The sequence below is a fragment of the Pleurodeles waltl genome, chromosome 5, assembly GCF_031143425.1.
Source record: "Pleurodeles waltl isolate 20211129_DDA chromosome 5, aPleWal1.hap1.20221129, whole genome shotgun sequence".
NCBI lineage: Eukaryota > Metazoa > Chordata > Amphibia > Caudata > Salamandridae > Pleurodeles > Pleurodeles waltl.
The window spans coordinates 234,638,448-234,658,355 of record NC_090444.1 but is presented as its reverse complement, the minus strand read 5'-3'; positions in this window follow the sequence as shown (position 1 = coordinate 234,658,355).

The following is a 19,908-nucleotide window of genomic DNA, read 5'->3' as shown; positions in this document are numbered from 1 at the left end:
CTTGAACGGGGGTAACCTGACTGTCAACCAAAGACCCCATTTCTATGGTTTTACTGAAAGCCGTAGACTGTTTTCTTCCGGGTCAGAGATCTTAAGGATGGTAATGGATCAACAACAGTCACTACGTTTTCAGAGTCAGTCTTTTGTTCACCATTTCAAGTTTAAGACCAATGAAACATAGGACTAAAGTGAGAAGAGTCTCTGGCAATGGACTTACACAGGGCACTTGGCAGTCTTCATGTGTCCTTTGGAAGCCACCATTTGAAAAGGTTCAGCATCATAAGTACCTTCACATTTTCTTTTGTATATCTGTTGAGCGATCACCAAATCTCCTTTTCAGTTTCTATTTTTTAACCAAGTCTCTTCTGCAAAACATTTTTTTATGTCTTTCGTTGGTCCATTGGGTTAACTTGGTTGTCATTGCTCTTCCAAACATCAAAGTCGCAGTACTTTCACCTCTGGTTGATTGGGGGTGTCGAATGATAAGCTGGTAGAGTAGAATTGATCTTCTCAAGAGTTGCATGCTGCACTGCTTTCTTTAGTGTCCTCAGAAAACACTCAACAGGTCTATTGGTCTGTGGCCTTACATCTGTTTATGCTTTATGTTCAGATGCGCCAGAATTTTTTAAATTCTTTACTGCTGAAGGAAGGACCATTGTCAGACTTTACATTGGCTGGTATGCCTCATGTTACAAAGACGCCATCAAGTTTTTTGATTAATTGTTCATGAGCCGTGGGTGAGATTTTCAACAAAAGGAAAAGGAGAGTTTTCATCTACAGACACTATTAAATGATGTCCATTATCAAGTGGACGAAAGAAATCAACGGCTATTCTCTCCCAGGTGTGTTTAGGGAATTCTAAAATTTTCGGAGTATGCTAAGTAACTTTGTTTGACCGGCAATTGCATCTATGACAGGCCTTGAGTTCCTTTTCAACTCTTTCATCTAATTACAGAAACCAAACTCGGTCTCAGAGAGCTCTCTTTGTGGGAACAATACCACAGTGTCCTTTGTGAGCCACTTCAATCACTCTTTGCGGCAGACTCTCTGGAACCAGGATTCTCAACCCTTGCAATGTAACTCCTTCCTGAGTTATGGACAATTAATCTTTGACATTTTTGTACTTCTGGTGTTCAACATTATTTTTTAGAGGTCCAACATGTTTGTTCCACACTACAAACCGCATATGGGAAGAAAAGAGGAGCACATGTCTCCAATGAACCAGCGAAGCTCTTCTTAACATGGCCCCTGTTGTTTGCAGCCCAGGAAGTTACTCGATTTTTTTTTACATTATTGTTTGCGCTGAAGATGGGAAAACGAAATAGCACAGTCCCCTTCTGCTTTGGTGCAGCTCAGTGAACATGACCATGATATGGCCCCTGGTCCGCACTATGTAAACTATCAACAAAATGAAGTCACCAGTTCTAGAAAAGTTGCTGCATACTAGCATCTTCAGCATAATATCACCTACAGGCAGCTCATGTCACATAGATGTGCCACGTTTAATTATCACATCACCTATCTAAAATGAATTCCTTTCTTGCATAGGGTAGTAAAGTGGGTGCTACACATTTCTGAATATGACACATTCATTCGAGATGGGTACTCGTTTTTCTCCCCTAAAAGGTTATCGTTCTATAGGTCATGAGACAAAGCGCTTCATACCAAAACGGACATATGTGAGCACACAAAACAATAAAGCCGCACCCCTTTGCTTTTTTATGGGGTAAAAGGGAACTTAGCCATGACAGCGAAGTCATTAATCTGATGAGCAGTGCTCATGCAAAACGTCCTGCGAGATCTAACTGCTGGCAGCTGTAACATTAATTTTAGGCAAAGTTTTATGATATGTTACATTTTATAGCTAGTGGACAGTTCCTTTTCAAGTTGTTAGCACTTGTCATCGTTTGAGCTGGCGTATGTTCTGCCAGGTGGGCACTTTTTATATGACACGACATCTGGACATGATGAAACCACACCACAGGACATCACTTTGCAAACATCTGAAATAAATAGCAATAACTGCCTGAAAGTGAGTTACTATGGCAGTTATATGACCTGAATTAGAAAGAAATGTAGAAACAGAAAAATTATCTGGTATGTTACCCTTTAAAAGAGCATAACTTTTATTACTGCCTGCACATATACACGGTACATTGCACTTTAACAGCCATAAATAGAGAGTTCAAAAACCTCGAGCCTTCTAAATTCTTCCTTATAGCTCAGGGCCTGATTCACAAATCTATATCCATATGTAGATCAAAATTATATGCTAAATCGCCTAAAATCGGAATATTTAAAACGTGTACATATTAAGGGCAGGGGTAAATTCATTTTCAAGTCCAGAGTGGAAAGGCAACAGTCACTAAATGAGTAAGGTTTATAAGAAGACTTTTTCATGAGAACAAGTGTTTTATCCTTTGAAGAAAAGCAAATTATTAGCAAGTGCTGAACCTGATTACATGCTAAGGGTTAAATTCCGATCTCCTTGCAAATGTGAGTTTGTACTAGGATGACATTTCGAGCTGGGTGATAAAGATCGCACCCCACTGTATTCACTTTGGAGATGTTGAGTACTTTTATTGGGCTAAAAAACCTGGAAGAAGCAAAACACTTTTCTAATTTCGAAGTGAAAAACTAGGAAATGGAGGTGTTAGCCACACCTGGTAAACACACCCCCCTGGGGGGAACAAAGTTTACTGTTTGAGGAAAATATCTCTTTCCACTTGTAATTGGAGGCATTCTCGTTTCATTCTCAAGCAGAGAAAGTACCATTGCATATTACGCCTAGAAACATGAGTCTGGAATATTTACCACATTTAACTTGGAAACGTTTAGAGTATTCCACAAAGCCTCAAATTTGTTCACAGGCCAGGAAGAAAAGCAGCATGTGCAGATTTATGAGTTTTCCTAAGTATCAAACTATCTGTGTTTGTCAAACTGCTCCTGGACTTAAAACTGGTCACCTTTTTAAAATGCAAAATGTATTCACACCTCTTGTAAAAATGCACTTGTCACTATTTATTTGGCATTTTTAACGTATTCATATTGGTGGGGGGTTTGAAAGTGGAAAAACATTTAGGGCCCGATTCACAAAGGTAAAATTAGACTTTTGGTCTAAACTTAGATGAAAGGACTAAGTTTACGACTTTTGGTATTCAGAAAGGGCATTTACAAGTAGTATCTTTATGCCTGCTGCCGGGTCAAAGATTCCACTCCGGGTGCGGAGTGTACTGTCTGCCCCAGGAGTGTACCCTCCTCAACCAGAGTGTACTCTCTGCACATGGGGTGGAGATTCACCCTAAGTGCGGAGAGTGCAGTCTGTGTATGGAGAGTACACTCCACACCCAGAGTGGAATCCCTGCCCCAAGTGAGGACATAAAGATACTACTAATAAATGCCCTTTGTGAATACCAAAAGTCGTAAACTTAGGATTTTGGTCTAAGTTTAGACCAAAAGTCAAAGTTTATCTTTGTGAATCAGGCCCTCTTTGTTTATAGGAAGAATATATTTACAAAAGCTAAGCATCTTATAATGACTTTGCATGTCTGTTCACAACTTAAAATTCGGATCAGGGTTGGCTTTAGGGCAGTGCAACTGGTGCAACAGCACTGGGTGCTGATCTGGGGATGGGGCGCTGACCTCAGGGGAAGGGGGGTGCTGTGTTTAGCAATTTACAAACACTTGCTGCAGAGTTTCTTGTGCATCAAGCTTTCAGGCGGCAAAAAAAATGTCAAGATAACTCTTGTGACTAATGTTCCTGCTAGTTGTCTAGTGGCAGTTTGGACATGCCATAAAGTAGTGCAAAGGGGAATATGCCTACTGCAAAGAAGACATACTGTGCAGATTAAAGATCTGTATTGTATGTGAATAGCTGAGTGAAATAATGTTTTTGTCACAGATACATAAGATAGAACCTTTATAGAGAACAATGGCTGTTATGAACAGTCATCAAAGAGCTGCATGTAAACTGCATAAAGTAGGTTAGGATGTTATGTTTTTTTCATCGTTCTTTTATTATTTATTCCTAATGCTGCTAAAAAGGGTTTGTTTGTGTGGACATACATTCTTATTAGTAAAGCCAGCCTTTGATAGTGCCTTGAAACAAATGAAATGTATGTGACAGAGGGGCTAATGAGAGGTGAGGTGAGAGGCAGTTTTGGCTGTTGGTAGAGAGGAATCCAAGGAAAGATCATAGGAGCGGCAAAATGACCGTCGCACCGGGCGCCACCAGTGCTAAAGCTGGACCTGATTAGGATATCCCATGTCATGGGTATCTTTACATAAAATATGAGCAACGTAGACATTGCCAATTTATACTTTTGAGTGCTTTTGCGTAGTACTTTTTGCTTATTTACATAATTTGAAGTTTAAAATTAAAAATAATTCTCATCTAAAGAAAAATATTTTACTTTGCATTAATATTTATTAAAAGTGATGCTTAAAATTTATTCAAATTGATTACAATATTTTTTGATAAAACACATTGCTATATTATTTTTGAATACACAAGAAGTTATTAAAATATTTCAGAATCAAATAATGAATATGTACTATTTTTGTATACTTTAGCACTCATTTACATTTATGTATATGTTTAGCTGTTTCAACTATTTTAGTTTAATTTAACATTGTGTTCTGTGGGGTGTTCATACCTTGATTATTTTCTATGAATGTGTGCTGCAGTACCAGTGGTTGGCCATGAGTGGTGTTGGGCTTACTACCTTTTAATAGTAACCTACACTCAGATTTTGTGAATAGCCAAAAGTAGTAAAGATACTCAACAGTGTATTTTACCTTTGTGAATGAGGCCCTAAACCTCTGGTTATGAATTGGCTGGATTTCGGTGGGTGGATGCCAGGATATCAGAATCTCCAATCTAGTGTTAGCCCTTGAAATGAGCAAAAACTATGCAGACCTAGAAATGTTCTCCCTGATTCCACAGACTATTGCACTGGTATTTGCCACCTGCATTAAGCAGATGGTAAATATCAGTGTGGAGTCATTTTGGATCATGGTGTGATGAGTATTGGGGAGGAAGGGCATTCATGGTAAGGAGAGACTCTGTCCTCCCTGAGGGCAGTGCTGTCTGCCTATTCTGTGGAGTTGGAGTGCCTGGAAGTACCTGGGTCCTCAACTCCATTTACCTGCAGTTTTATGAAGTACAGATCCCCATCCACTAAAACGAGACCCAGTTTCTGCAGACCCGGTTGTACCGCCCACAGCAGCCTAGGTAGCCATCAATGTCTATGCTTCACACAGAGCTGCAAATTACACGTCTTTAGTCTTCTACATGTACCTGTGAAGTCCAACATTCTAAACCAAGCTGTCATGTCTTCACACTCTAGCAATTATGTCACACGGCTACGAAGTCTATTCAGAGCCAAAAGGGTAACATCATAAAACTTGCAAGACACTACGGGCACATTTATAAGCCTTGTGTGCCGCCGGTAGGCCACTTTTTGTGATGCACCGGCAGCAAATAGTGAGGACCCATATTTATAAGGCCACACAAAGCCACTTTGCATGGGTTTTGATGGCCTTGTAACTATGGTGTAAGGCAACACACCGCAAGTCGCTGCATTGCCTTACACTCTGTCAGGGAAGCGTACCATGGGCATTGCGGTGGGTATTCCCACGCAACACCCATGGGTTTTAATGCACTCCCAGATTTACAAGAATCTGTAAACCTGGGAACGCATCAAAACTGTACCCCTTCCCAGGGCAGGTGCAACGAGGAGCATTCTGCACACATAGAAAAAAGAAAATGCTTCTCTGGATTGTTTTTGTGCAGGAAGATGTCCCTTCCTTCACAAACACAATCCTGCTGCCAATGCAGACACCCTTGCACCATGGTACAAGGGTGCCTGAATTGACGATAGGCAGAAATTTGTGCACCAGCTCAGGAAGAAAGGACAGAAATGCACCACATCTTGTAAATATAGTGCATTTATGCTTCTTCCCTGTGTCACTGGGCAGTGCAGCAAGCTCACTTGCTGAGCCGTCCTACACCACAGGTCTTGTAAATATACCCCTACATTTTCCCCTCTGTTAAATAAAAATATATATTTTTCACAAAAATCTGTACACACACACACACACACACACACTCACACATATATATGTGTGTATATATTTAAATTTACTGAAAAAAACAAAGGTTACAGAGACATTAATGTTCAGCTCAAATTTCAGATGTACAAAACCAATGAAATTCAGCATTTATAACTACCACAGCTTCATATAACTTGTTCCCCCATAATGTACTGCTTATGACCTCACATATTACATCACTCATGACATGGTCATGATCCTGGACAACTGGGGTGAGAACACAAGAGAACACAAGAGAACACAAGAGAACACAATGCCTTTCCAGGGTGGCGGTGTTACACCTCCCCCCCCAGGCAGGCATTCGTCACAAGCAGTCAGCTTCAAAGCCTTTACCACCATTGAAAGCTGAACTCCGCCTCTGCTGAGCAGATGGCTGCTCAATGATTTTGTCCCCCACTTTATGCACAAAAACCAATAAGAAAACTAGCAGGACTAGGAGGAGTGGCCATCCCCAGCCTGCACCACCCCTCAGCTGTGACAGGCAAGAGGACGACTCCAATTAATTTTCCTCCATCTTGGATAGCATGAAAATAGCCATTCATGGTTAGGGATGTGACCCCTTTCCACAAGAAGTGGTCACTTAGTGGGTGTAGGCACCCCAAGGTAAGTGGCCCATTGGCCACTACCAGGTATTTGCCCTAACACCTCCTAAATGCACTATTAAGTTGGCATACCTAGACTAACTTATCATGTCCGATGGACACAAGAAGACCAGGAACAAAGAAGACCCGAAGCAAGAGAACTGAAGTCCTGCTGCATCAAGAAAAAGGTGCTAAACCCTGCCTGCTGCTCTAAGGACTCGACAATCATTGCTGAGGGATTGCCTGGAAACCTGATGACTCTACAAACCACCAAAGGACCTCCAGCCTTCTACAAATCACCAGGAACCTCTCGCAGAGTGAAGGTATTACTCTCCTGCACCCTGTAGGCAAGGAACCAGTGAAGTCCAATTCACTGGCTGAACCCAGCAGCCTGACCACACTCCACAGCACAACCCCAAAGGACAAAGCCTACCAGTGTGCCAGGTTTGGTGCCACTAGGACTTTCAGGACCTGACACATACCAGTACCATGGTCCTGGACCCCTAACATTGGACACCCAGAAGCAGAGTCACACTCTGTACTCAAAGAAGCCCAGAAGCAAGCACCAGTCAAGGGACTTCAGGACACCAAGAACCATCCCCCATAGTGGCCCTGCTAACCTGCAATCTAACCTCCAAGTGGCCTACTCCTGCCCATAAGATGCACAACTCCTGGCTGACCTGTCTGCACTGCACCTGGTCTCCGTGGCTTCTCTATCAACAAACCAGCTGTGCTCTAGGGGTCCCTAAACCCTTGTGAACTATCCCGTAAGGGAACCCACTGGACTTACCTGGCCTTGTAACTATGGTATAAGGCAACACACCGCAAGTCGCTGCATTGCCTTACACTCTGTCAGGGAAGCCTACCATGGGCACTGCAGTGGGTATTCCCATGCAACACCGATGGGTTTTAATGCACTCTCAGATTTATAAGAATCTGTAAACCTGGGAATGCATCAAAACTGTACGCCTTCCCAGGGCAGGTGCAACGAGGATCAATATCTTTAATTTTCCTCGTTGTTTCTTCTTCCCATGTGTGCTGCATTCTGCACACATAGAAAGAAGAAAATGCTTCTCTGGATTGTTTTTGCGCAGGAAGATGTCCCTTCCTGCATTTAAGCCTAAATGTGCAGTGTGTGTCCAAGCGACCCCCTTCTCCGTTCTGACCCAGCTCCAAGACTTTCAGCCACTGCTCCCGCTGAAACCAGTAACTACCCAAACTTCTCCGGCTGGCCCACAGGAGATATTGGCAACCTCAACGTCAGAATAGAAGGTGACACTTGTGAGAGCATTGCCTGATTTTATATGCATTTTTAAAGTTTTTCCCATTCATTCCTTTGGTGCGTAATTACGCACAAAAACAGAACATTTTCTACACTTTAAAAAATCATAACTAAAGAAGTATTTAAAGTATATTGATGATATTGGTCTTAAAAACATTATAAAAATTATGAAGAATTTTTTTAATTGGTCTTGAGTTATTCTTCCAAAGTGTGTGTCCACATATATTGATACTATAAGTAAAACAAATGTTTAGCACATCTGCAAGATAGGCCTAACTGCTAACCCATTCTAACACCAGAATAGAGTATTGGGTGTTCTGCTTTTCACCTCTGGATACCAAGGTGGGGTTGCTTGGAGTCTCTGCACAGTGCACATCATTTTTGTACACTATACAGAGTGCCAGCCTCCCACACTTGGCTGATCAGCGGTGGGATATAAGACTTTGCATTTGCTGATATCTCTTTGTCACTAAGAGCCTCATTACGAGTTTGGTGGTCGAATCACTGGACAGCCATGTTGGAAGTCCTAAAAAGTCCATCATGTTGGCTGTCTTTCAGGCCAACCTATGATGTGTCATACAGGCAGGACTGCCAACGGCCAACGAAAAAAGGCAAACCGGCAGCCGCCCGGAGGCCTGGAAATAGGTGATCCGATCTCCAGCCTCAACAGCACCGCAATCAACCACTGACCAAATTACAAGCTGCAGTAGTGGGCACCCATGGCGATCAGCCAATGATTGTCCGAACCACTGTGGTCCACGGTCACCAAAATACTACACAACAGCACATTGGATGGATTTGAAAACAACACAGCTGGCACATATTGCTGCACCTGCAAAGGACGCTATTAAACACACCCCTTCACACACCACAATCCTCTGCATCACCAACACAACACACAGAAGCCAGAGCTAATCATCCAACAAGGCAGCACAGATACTATGTACCACTTTTTCTCACCATCTCCTTTTACAGCCAGCACACACTTTTGTCCAGTCACACCCTTTTGCACTACCCCTCTTTAGTAAGTGACTGTCACATTTTGTTCATCCCACTGTGTCACGTTCCAAAAATCCATGTTTTTCTGAGGATGAGTTGAGAGTCATGGTGGATGAAATCATAAGAGTAGAGCCACAATTGTTTGGAGCACAAGCCCAGCATACATGTGGGACAGGATGGTAGACAGAGTCAATGCTGTAGGCGCCACCCTGCGCACAAGGGAGGACATCAGGAAGGGGTGAAACATCCTCAGGAGCAAGGTCCGTTCTCTGATCTCCAGGCATCAGATGCAGGCCAAGAAGAATGGGAGTGGCCCTCCCACTCCCCCATTACAACTCTATCCTTGGGAGGAGAAGGTCTTGGCCTTCCTGCATCCTGAGGCCTTGACTGGAATACCTGAGGGAGTGGAGTTTGTAAGTCATAGCACAGAAAATGTCACCATCATGATATGTCATGCATGCCCACTGCTCACCTTTTGCCACCTCTACTGTCACTCTACTCACCATCCCAGCAGGGGCGGCTCCTCCTAAGGGCGGAGGAGCGTTGCTCCCCCCCCAGCAGCAGCAGCTGCAAACCTTTTCCCTGAAAACTATTATAAACTATGTTTATTATAGTTTTGGGGGAAGGGGCCATGGGGATGACAAGCAATGAGGGTCGGTGTTCAGCACTCCCCCTTAATGAGCATGTAAACACACATGAGTAGAAGGGTCTCTCCAGCCCAGAAACCCAGTTGTTGGGCTGGAGAGAGCCTGCACAGGCTCCCAGTCTTCCTGGGAGTGCCCTGGTTGGGCGCTCCCAGCCAATCCTGATGCTGCTCTGAGCAGCGTCAGGATTGGCCGCAGGGCAGGCTGGGAGTCTCTGCTGGAGGAGGCGGAAGAACAGAGGAACGGAGCGTCGCGTCAGCAGAGGTAACTGTTTTAAAAAAAACAAATTTAATGTTATGTTTGGTGCCCCCCACGTGCCACTCCACCCCTGACCCGTGAGCTGCAACTGCATCCCAGTGTCCACTTGTCCAAAGACCCCTGTCTGGCAACTCACCATTTAAGTGTACTTAAATAGCATTTGTGTATAGTATGTGTACTACAGAGAGTTACATGACTACAACTCCCAGTAGGTACTGTTTTACAACTCCAAGCACCAGACCAGTGCTTCCTTCTCAAAAATACCCTTGTTTGTTAACTCTCAGTTGAAGTGTACTCACCTGGGAGGATAACATTTGTATAGTGTGTGTAGTACAGGGACTGACATGACTACAACTCACAGGAGGCCCTGTATCTGCAACTCTAAACACCAGTTCAGTGTTTCCTTCTCCAAATACCCTTCTTTGTTAACACCCAATTGAAGTGTACTCACCTGGAAGGCTAACATGTGTATAGTGTGTGTGTACAGCGACTGACATGACTGCAACTCACTGAAGGCCTGTATCTATAACTCCAAACACCAGCACAGTGGTCCCTTTCCCATGTACTCCTGTGTGTCAACTCACAAATGAAGTATACTCATGTGGGGGAAGAACATTTGTATAGTGTGTGTAGTACAGGAAGTAATATGACTGCTAAAGCCAGGAAGCACTGTTACTGTTACTCCACTCAGCCAGCCCGGTGTCGTCTTCTCCAAAGGCCCTGTGAGGTAATTCACACACGAAGAACACCCCCTTGGGGGGATTATATTTGTATAGTGTGTGTACTAGAGAGAGTGACATGCCTGCAACTCGCAGGAGGCTCTGTTACTGTCAATTCAAATACCAGTCCATACCCCTGCTGGGAACTCACTAATGAAGTGTGTTCATCTGGGGGATAACATTTATCAAGTGTGTGATGTAGAGGGAGTGAGATGACTGCTAAGGCCAGGAGGCACTGTTTCAGTAACTCCAAACACCAGCACAGTGTTCCCTTGTCCAGAGACTCCCAAATGAAGTTTACTCATGTAGGGGAATTGCATTTGTCAGGTATTGGGGAGTAGTGAGAGTGATCTGGCTGCAATCCAGGAGGCACTGTTTTACTCACTCCAAACAACAGTCCAGTGTTCAGTTCTGCAAATACCCTTCCTTATGAACTCACAAATGAAGTGTACTCACTTGTGGGGATGATAGTTATCAAGTGACTGAAATAGAGAGAGTGACATAACTGCTAAGGCCAGGAGGCTCTGTCTCTCCACCTCATGCCAAAATACCCCTGTGGCCTAACTCTCAAATGAAGTTTACGCATCTGGGAGGATACAACTTGTATAATGGGGGGGACAAGAGAGAGTGATTACAACGTAAAACCCAATAGGCCATGTGTCCTTACCTCCAATCAAAAAAAGTATGTTCACTAGCCCATTTCCATCTATTTATGAAATCTCAATTGAAGTTCACTCACCTGGAAGGATCCCATCTGCCAAGTGTGTGTAGTATGAAGAATGACATGACTGCAGCTCCCAGGAAGCACTGTTTCAGCACCTCCAAGCACCAGAACAGTGGTCACTTGTCTAAATACCCTTGCATGCTAACTCTCAACTGACGTTTACTCACCTATGAGGGGCCAAGATACTGATCATGCTCAGCTCTCAGATGTGTCTGGCTACCTAGCTCCATCTTGACCTGCTAACGTAAGATAAAACATTTGAGGACAGGTATGACACCTTATCCAGTGTGCAAAACAATGATCCCAAAGGCCTCAATATGCACCACCAGAGTGGTAGCAGACACATTCACAATGCTCTGACCACATGATGACTCCAATCACATATACAACAAAGGCCTGGGTCTACCTGCATAACAATCATCTAGGCCAAAGACATACCTTGCCTAGCCACTGTTTTGCCTGCACTGGTGGCAATATGGCATTCTCAGGCCATCCTCCCAAGGACTAATGATCTGCGCATTTCAGCAGTTGCTTGACTTAAATGGAATGGGCATGCTTCACAAATGTCAGGTCAATAAACCAATACCATGGGTACCTGTAACAATAGGATAACCTGCAAATCAACTATGTACAAGATCTTAGCAAAAATGTCTCTCTAAACCTTTGGAGGTAGATGTCACAATACAACCAGTAACATTGTACATTTCACATCAACAGGTCGAGCTGCCACTGGCCACACAGAGCCCAAAAGAAGGGACTGCCACTATCCCCATAGAAGAAGTCCTCTGTGACAATGATACACCTGGATGTCTGGACGTGGAGGATGGTTGTGACCCATCTAGGTAACCTGGTCAGAGACCAACAGTGAGTCTCACTGTGGCCAATACATCACCTGCCAGCCTGGCTGCCCCCACATCCCAGGCAGCCCTTCGCCCCCCAACCTGTGTCTCTAAGACAGTGGCAATCATCTTGTTCCCCCCAGTCCAGGATCTTGAGTCACAGCACAATTCCTCTGGCAATGATGGTCCTTGAACCAGTGAGAGGGAGCACCTTGTGGCAAAGGCACAGGGCTGTGGGGGTAGGGTGTGTGAGAGGGATACTGTTGGCCAGCAGGGTGAGGCCACTGAGGATGCTCCTCCTGGCCAGGACACAATCAGCCACGTCTTGGTGGTCTATCAACAGTGTCAAGGCATGATGGGCCAGGTACCTTCTGAACTCCTGGAAATGAAGCAGCTCCAGAGGGACATTCATTGTGAAATGTGTGAACAGTGGGAGGCTCACAATAACAACATGGTGTCTCTAACAGGAGTGCTGTGGGAAATTAACACCACCCTGAGCAGGGGTTGACAACAACACACCACCCCTTCCTTTGGCACATCTATATCAGGCCTTTCATTGGTGCCAGCCACTAGAAGGGAGGCCCTTTCAGGTGAAGAACTCGCCCCAGACATCTCTGTAGCAACAGATCCCCCAACCACCACGCAAGCTGGGGCATCTAGAAAATAATCCAGGAGATGCGTATAGCAAGACACCCACCACTTCTAGCAAGTGACCTCTTCCAAAATGACCTCCTTTGTGTGCCACACATTCACTCTGTTGACTGTTCTACAACCACATTCCATTTCCAATGGGAGGAGTACACTGGACTTTGGACTTCCAATGGTGTGGCATCTACTTCAATGATTTCATCCACCATGACTGAACCCTTCACTTTTCTTTTCTCATCATGCCTCAATTTTATTTCACGCACACATTTTCAATAAATCCAGCTATCACAAAGTCATTGTCTGCTTGCTTCTGTTCCACATTTTGCTATGTAGAGATATAAGACCATATCAAGCAACTGGGAAAGACAAAAGATACTAATGCAAGGAGGGATATGTTACAGGTACAGTGTCCTGCTAAGGATTACTACCAACACACACAAATACATTGCAGCATGTGTCTGGTCACACCAGTTTATTGCACTGTACTGCACATAGGCTGTTGAAATGTCTTTACTGTCATAGCCAAAAATGTCTGACTCATATTCAGTCAAGGCACACATACCACGGTACAGCCCCCCCAGACCACTGAACGAATGACCCTATAAGACATTGTCCTGTAAAATAGGCAAACAGAAAAGTGGTTAGTGTCACCAGCTTGAGCCTTATCACTTGCCACACCAGAGTATTCTACCCTCACATAAACCAAGGTACAGACAGACAGCAGTACAACATTCCCTGACCACAGGCCCATCATTATTCAATGACCGTGCATATGGTGTTAGGACAGAACCATATGTCACTGACAATGTGACAATGATGAAACAAATTTACAGCTAAGTAAAAGTCATACAAGAAGACTGTTTAGTCAATGTGAAGGGTGAATGCCTTGCTCGCAATTGATGACTACAGATTTCATGCTCACATGCTGGCACACATAATGCAATTGGCGCAACACAGCACATTAAACAAGTACAATCTGCACCTCCGACCTTCCGCCCAAACCCTGTTCAAGCTGCTTCGGCACACATCTCATACTCCCCAAATCTGTGACCTACATTACCTTGAACAATCCATGTCTACTTCCTATGTCAGAATAGCATCAGATACCTGCCAATGTCACTTCTCTGAAATGCCCACATCAGGATGTCACGGTTAAGGTACAATGCAAGGAGTATGGACTTGAAAACATACCTGTTACACAAATCACATTGCAATCATCTGGAAATTGAATAATATTGCAATTAACCTATCACAAACAAAGCAGCATCATCGAGGTGGGGATATGTCAAAGGCTAACTCATCAAGCACTCTTTGGCTGAATGTTGCAGAATATCAGCTCCCTAGTTGTTGACAAAACACTCAGCTCCACACATTCTCAGACCTACAGTACATTGTACAGTCACAGTCACAGTCATTATGTCACATGACATATGCTCATGAAAAGTAGCTGTTGATGAGATCTTCCCACAATTCAGCTCCTTCCTCTTCACCAATGTCATCCTCTGCTGACATTTCAGTAGTTTCGCCCAGTGGCACTGCAATCTGCCCCTCCTCTGGGATGTACGGATATTCCTCTGCAGGGTGATGTTGCCACTGTGTATGCCACTGTGATCTGATACACTTTTCCAGGTGAGTAGAGAAGGGTTCCACCAGTCAGTTCAGGACAGCAGAATCTGGTCTTCAGGAGCCCAAAAGCCCACTCTACTACCCGCCTTATTCCTCCCTGGGCTTATTGAAGCTGACTTCCCTGGCATAGCTGGATTCTGGTATCAACAACCAAGGACGGTTTGGATATGTAGAGTCTCCGTTAAGGTATGGGACATATGAGCAACATTGAGTAACTCACTTCATGATTGTAGCACTAGACATTGAACGCACACACTCAGGCCAGATATGACTTACCAACCAGCCAGGTCCTCTCTGGGTACAGTTGTGACATCAGCTGGAGTATGTTGCTGTTCTGCATTATTAAGGAATCATGGGCTGAACCTGGGTAATGGACACAGACTGTAAAATGTAGAGATCCGCCAGACAACTTGCACAAATGGAAGTTCTTTCTGTTGCTGTGTACTTGTTCATTGGCCTGAGGTGGGACCAAGCCAACCTGTGTGCCATTAATGTCACCCACCACATGTGGGATCTGTGCAAAACTATAAAAGTCAGCCCTCACATGTGTTAAATCCTCACGTCTGAGAAAACGGATACAGCTGTCCAAATGTTTCAAAATTGCTGAGAAGACAACCTTCAATGCCAGACTGAACATAGGTTGGGACATGCCAGCTGATGGGGCCACTGGATGTTGAAAGGACCCTGTGGCCAGGAAGTGCAATACTGACATGACTTGCACAGTGGGGGGTATGCTGGTTGGATAACTAATAGCTGGCATCAGATCTAGGTCCAACTGACAACGTAGGTTCAATATTGTTTGCCTATTCAGATGGTAAAGACGAATAATGTGGAGTTCTTCCATGGTCGGAAGGTCTGGCAGTGGACAGAAGACAGGACAGACAGGAGGTTGTCAAAACCTTCCTCTCCTGGGTATCTATTTATGACAAGACATGATTTCTAACATTAGTTAGTGTGTCCATGGCAACCTACATTAGGCATGTTAAATAACACAAGGGTCACATGTGACCCCCATGGTTTCCACACATGTCCACAACATGTATATGCATGAATCTCAAAGATGTACAACACAATTGTCCCTCGAAATGTGACTCAATATCCCCACTGCCAAAATGACAGTTGGCAATGGTGGACTGTGGCCCACTGTTAAATGAGCTGCAACATACCACAATGGTTTTTGAGTAGTAGGGCCTACATGACTAGACAGGATAAGCATGTCTGTGTGGTCAAAAATACATTTTTGCAGGAGTTACGCAGTTTATGAACCACAATGAAGCATTTCAGGCCACCAAAATGGCGGCTGCCTGACCAACTCCAATGGACATTAGAAACCACCTGTAACCGCTGGCGGAAATCTTCATGGTGGAACACTGGTGGACACAGCCATAGGCTAACATTGTTACCAGTGGCGTTCGCAGGCCAATGGCTGTGTTCGCCTGAGGCGAAGATTGGATACGTGGTGGACGTGACAGAAATGTTCTGTAGATTCATTCACTTGACTCCTGACACTGCTGCCAGCAAGACATCCATGACCTCAGCTGCTGTGTACTGCCTTTGGGAGCAATCATGTCACGTCCCGCAGTTGAAAGGGCACCTGCATTCTCTCCAGGGGGCTGGAAAGGCTAGTGACTGAGGTCCTACCCCTGTATTAATAGCTCTATCCCTCACCCAAATGCAGGTAAGTACCTCATGTGCACTGTTTTCTCTGTACTTAACCATTCTTTCCCTCCTCACAAGCTAAAATGTGGCCATGTGTGCCAGTTTGACTGCTCATGTGCCTGATGTTGCAGTCTGTGTGGCATCAATGGGAGGAACAATGTGCAGGTATTGGTGGCCAGTGCCATATGTTAAGTTCAGTGACATTGTGTTGTGTGAGGTTTTTGGGCTCCTAGATCCTCCTTGTGTTAGAAGTACATGACTGGGTGAGGAGACATTATGACATCCACTGACATTTCTTACCTCCTGATTGTTTTAAATGTCAAACAACATGTATGTGCATGACAGCATTAACTGAGTATGTGTGTTGTATGAGTCAGTTGAGAGTAGTGTGAGCAATGTATATGGTGCCACAGATTTCTGAACACATCTGCCCTTGCTGAACTGTTGGTGGAAGACATATCATGACTCACTCTGCCCTTCAGGTTGCCACACACACCACATGCCGACTTGCTCATGGGCACATGATGTACTTTAATGCATGGAAGAGATGGAAATGGAGTGTCATGTAGGTTCTTTATGCTCATTCTATAGAGACCAGGGCCTGCCACATGTATCTCCCAGTATGGGGCCTAATCTAGGCTGGGGCAAAGTCACTGTGGCTATGCAACTGTGACACTGCGCCCATTCCCTGTATCTCATCAGATCCCATCAGGAGGCAAATATGAGGCTCTGTCCAGAATGCCTCATTCCTTTGAGTAAATTAGGAATGGGTACAGAGGTAATTCATTAATCTAAGCCACATGTGAACTTAGCATCATTGTCAATGTGTGTCTCTGACTCATGACAGGTACCTTACTCCCACAGGTCTGTTGTCACCTTCCCACAGGTCAAATTTGTCCTGTACAGGCTTATTGCACAAAATGGCAGTCCCACAGTGCAGACAGTGTGTTGATTCCTGGGAGGCCATAATATGTGACTCAGTAACTTGGTCACACAGTAGAAACTGTACAGCACATGCTTTTGTTTGTTAGATGCTATCTCTGTAGGATGTACACATATGTCCAAAGGAGTGTTCTGTGATACAGATACATGGCACAGAGCCCCACCCCCTGAAGTGGTATGAGTATGCATTTGTTATTCCACATGTCCAAACATAGACAGGAAAGGCACTTTTTGTATATAACATGCCTGTCCCTTCATTGGTACTCATGTGTAATGTTTGAGTTTGTACTCTGGCAGTTACCTATAGGGACTGTATGCAGTGAGTCACTTTCACAGAATGTGAATCTGTTGGTCCATTCATGCCTAAGTTTACCCTTCAGAAGTCACATATGTGTGATGTGTTTCACTGGAGCTCACATCACAGTATAGATTGCTAGAGCGGAGGCCTACCTGATGTCAGTAAGCTTGCTTAGTCATTGTAGGCCCTGAGCAGGGTAGTGGGTCAGACTGCAGATGAAAAAAAAAAATATCTATAGTCATGTCCCTGTACTTATTGGCTTGTATGTGTCACACTTGGGGAATATTGACAAATAGGAAAGTCCTAGCTTGATGTAACTGACATATATGTGACTCAATCATTTATGGTGAAAGTTGCGCTCATGATCTCTTTATTTGTCATTTGCATCCATGCAGGTCAAGACCCATCAAAAGAAGATATTATGGCGAGCCATCACCAAGAAGGTGTGGACCACAGCAGGTGCCCACTGCAGGAAAAGGTGGGAGGACCTAAGATGCTGGGCCTGGAAGATTACGGAGTTGTGCTCAGTTTTAGGGAGCACTAGAGAAGTGAGAAGGCAGATGGGCAAAGAGCTGGGGATGTCCTCCCAACAAGGGCGGGGTGCCTGTCGGACTATGGCCCGCATTCTGGTGGTGGCCTATCCGGAGCTTGATGGGTTCTTAAGGGCAGCACAGCAGCCACAAGGGGGTAAGTAGAGGGCACATTCCTGTCTGTCACATTGCCAAGTGAATGAGTTAAGTTTTGATAGCTCCCCTTGATAATTAGGGATGAGCCATGTGTCACACAATAGATGAGTGATTGTGTAGACATGTCATGTGGTGCATACTAAATTGCCTTGCCTAGGACACAACTAGGTAGACTCCTCAAACCACTTGTTCTCCAAGGACGACATATGGCTAGGTACATTGATCTTTCAAGCACTGTTTGCTGTTGTAGTGTGTGTTAATTCTATGCAAAAGATTACTACTCCTCAATATTACAGGTCAGTGATGAATCACTGTTCTCAGCCATGTGTCTGGGTAAATGAGTATATTGTCATCTGCCACACAGAGGCTAGTTGTCTTCAGACTAAGATGGGTGCTGGTGCCTCGCTGTAATGTGAAGATGGCCATCATACTTGTGACAGAGCCTACATTGTGTTTTGGGTGCAGCTACCGATCAATGCATTCCCTTGGTAAGCGGAGAATGTCCATAAACATAATTTATGTGCTGTCACTGTAGCCAACATTCCTTGTGCCTACATGTCAGCATGTGCCCCTTTCTCTTTTGAGAAACATTTGTATGCTGCTGTTTCATGCATGGTCTACCTGTGTTGATGGGATGATGCCTATATTCCGTCACATATATGTGCATGGAAAACTGTGTATGAAGTAAGCTATTTACATTGAGGGTACATTTCATGTTGTGTCACATACAGGAGTGTGTTACCACTGTTTATTGGCTGACACATTCCCTCATGTGCCATAGCATGTAATTTGCCATGTACAACTGCAGTAGCAATGAGGGACATGACAGGTAGGCCTAACGTTTTGAGACACAATATACATTTCTATGCTCTTGATGTAGCAGCATGTAGCAAAGTGCACTGCACATGTGTAATTGGTACGGTTTATGACCTGACTATTGGCCAGCATCACGAAGTGACAGTTATGTTGAAATCACATGTGTTTGGGTACATGCATTCATCCACAGACAGACATCTGGGTCTGCATGAGCATAATGAACACAATGATGTCTCCTAATTGTTGAATAATTATTGTGAGTGCACAACATTAGCCATGTAATTGTAGTTGTGTGAGGTCCTGATTTTTCTATGGGCAACTGTTGACAGTTTTTAAGTTCTGAATTTTTAAAGATTAGAAAATGTCTCAGTTCTGTGCGTAGTTAGGCACCATAGGAATCAATGGAGAAATACTTTAAAAATGCATATAAAATAAAGCAAGCATTTACCAATGTCTCCTTTGGCAGATAGGTTGAGGTCGTCGGTGGGCCCTGTAGACTAGCTGGAGAAGTTCGGATGGCTCCCGGTTTTGGTGGGAGCAGCTGCAGAAAGTCATTGGAGCTGGTGCAAGGCCACTGCGGGGAACCACTTGGAAAAGCACTGCACCGCTGTACTTCAAGTTAAGTCCAGTGGGTCCCCTTGGAGTGTCTATTTAGCAAGAGGAAGAGGGCCCTTAGAACATAGCTGGATCTTCCATGCAGGACAGAGGGTAGCCGGTTGCATAGCTAATCGGTGAGCCAGGAGCGGTGCACAAAGGTGCCCTTGGGAGCAGGAGGTAGGTCACTTTGAGGATCACTTGCAGATGAGCAGGGGCATTCTGGTGGGAGGTCCTGATGTTTTCTGAAGTCCCTTGACTGGGGATTCCTCCTGGTCCTTTTTCAGTCTGGTGTGGACTGTCCTGGGTGTCCGATGTTGAGTGACCAGTACCTGAGGCTGTTGCACGGTTAGGGCTCTGGAGGCTGCAGTGCCGCTAAACTTGGCATCCTTGCAGGTTTTCCATTCTCACAGTCCATTGGGTGAAATTTGGTACAGCTCCAGTGTCTGGTTCCTTGGCCACCAGCTGGACAGTGAACT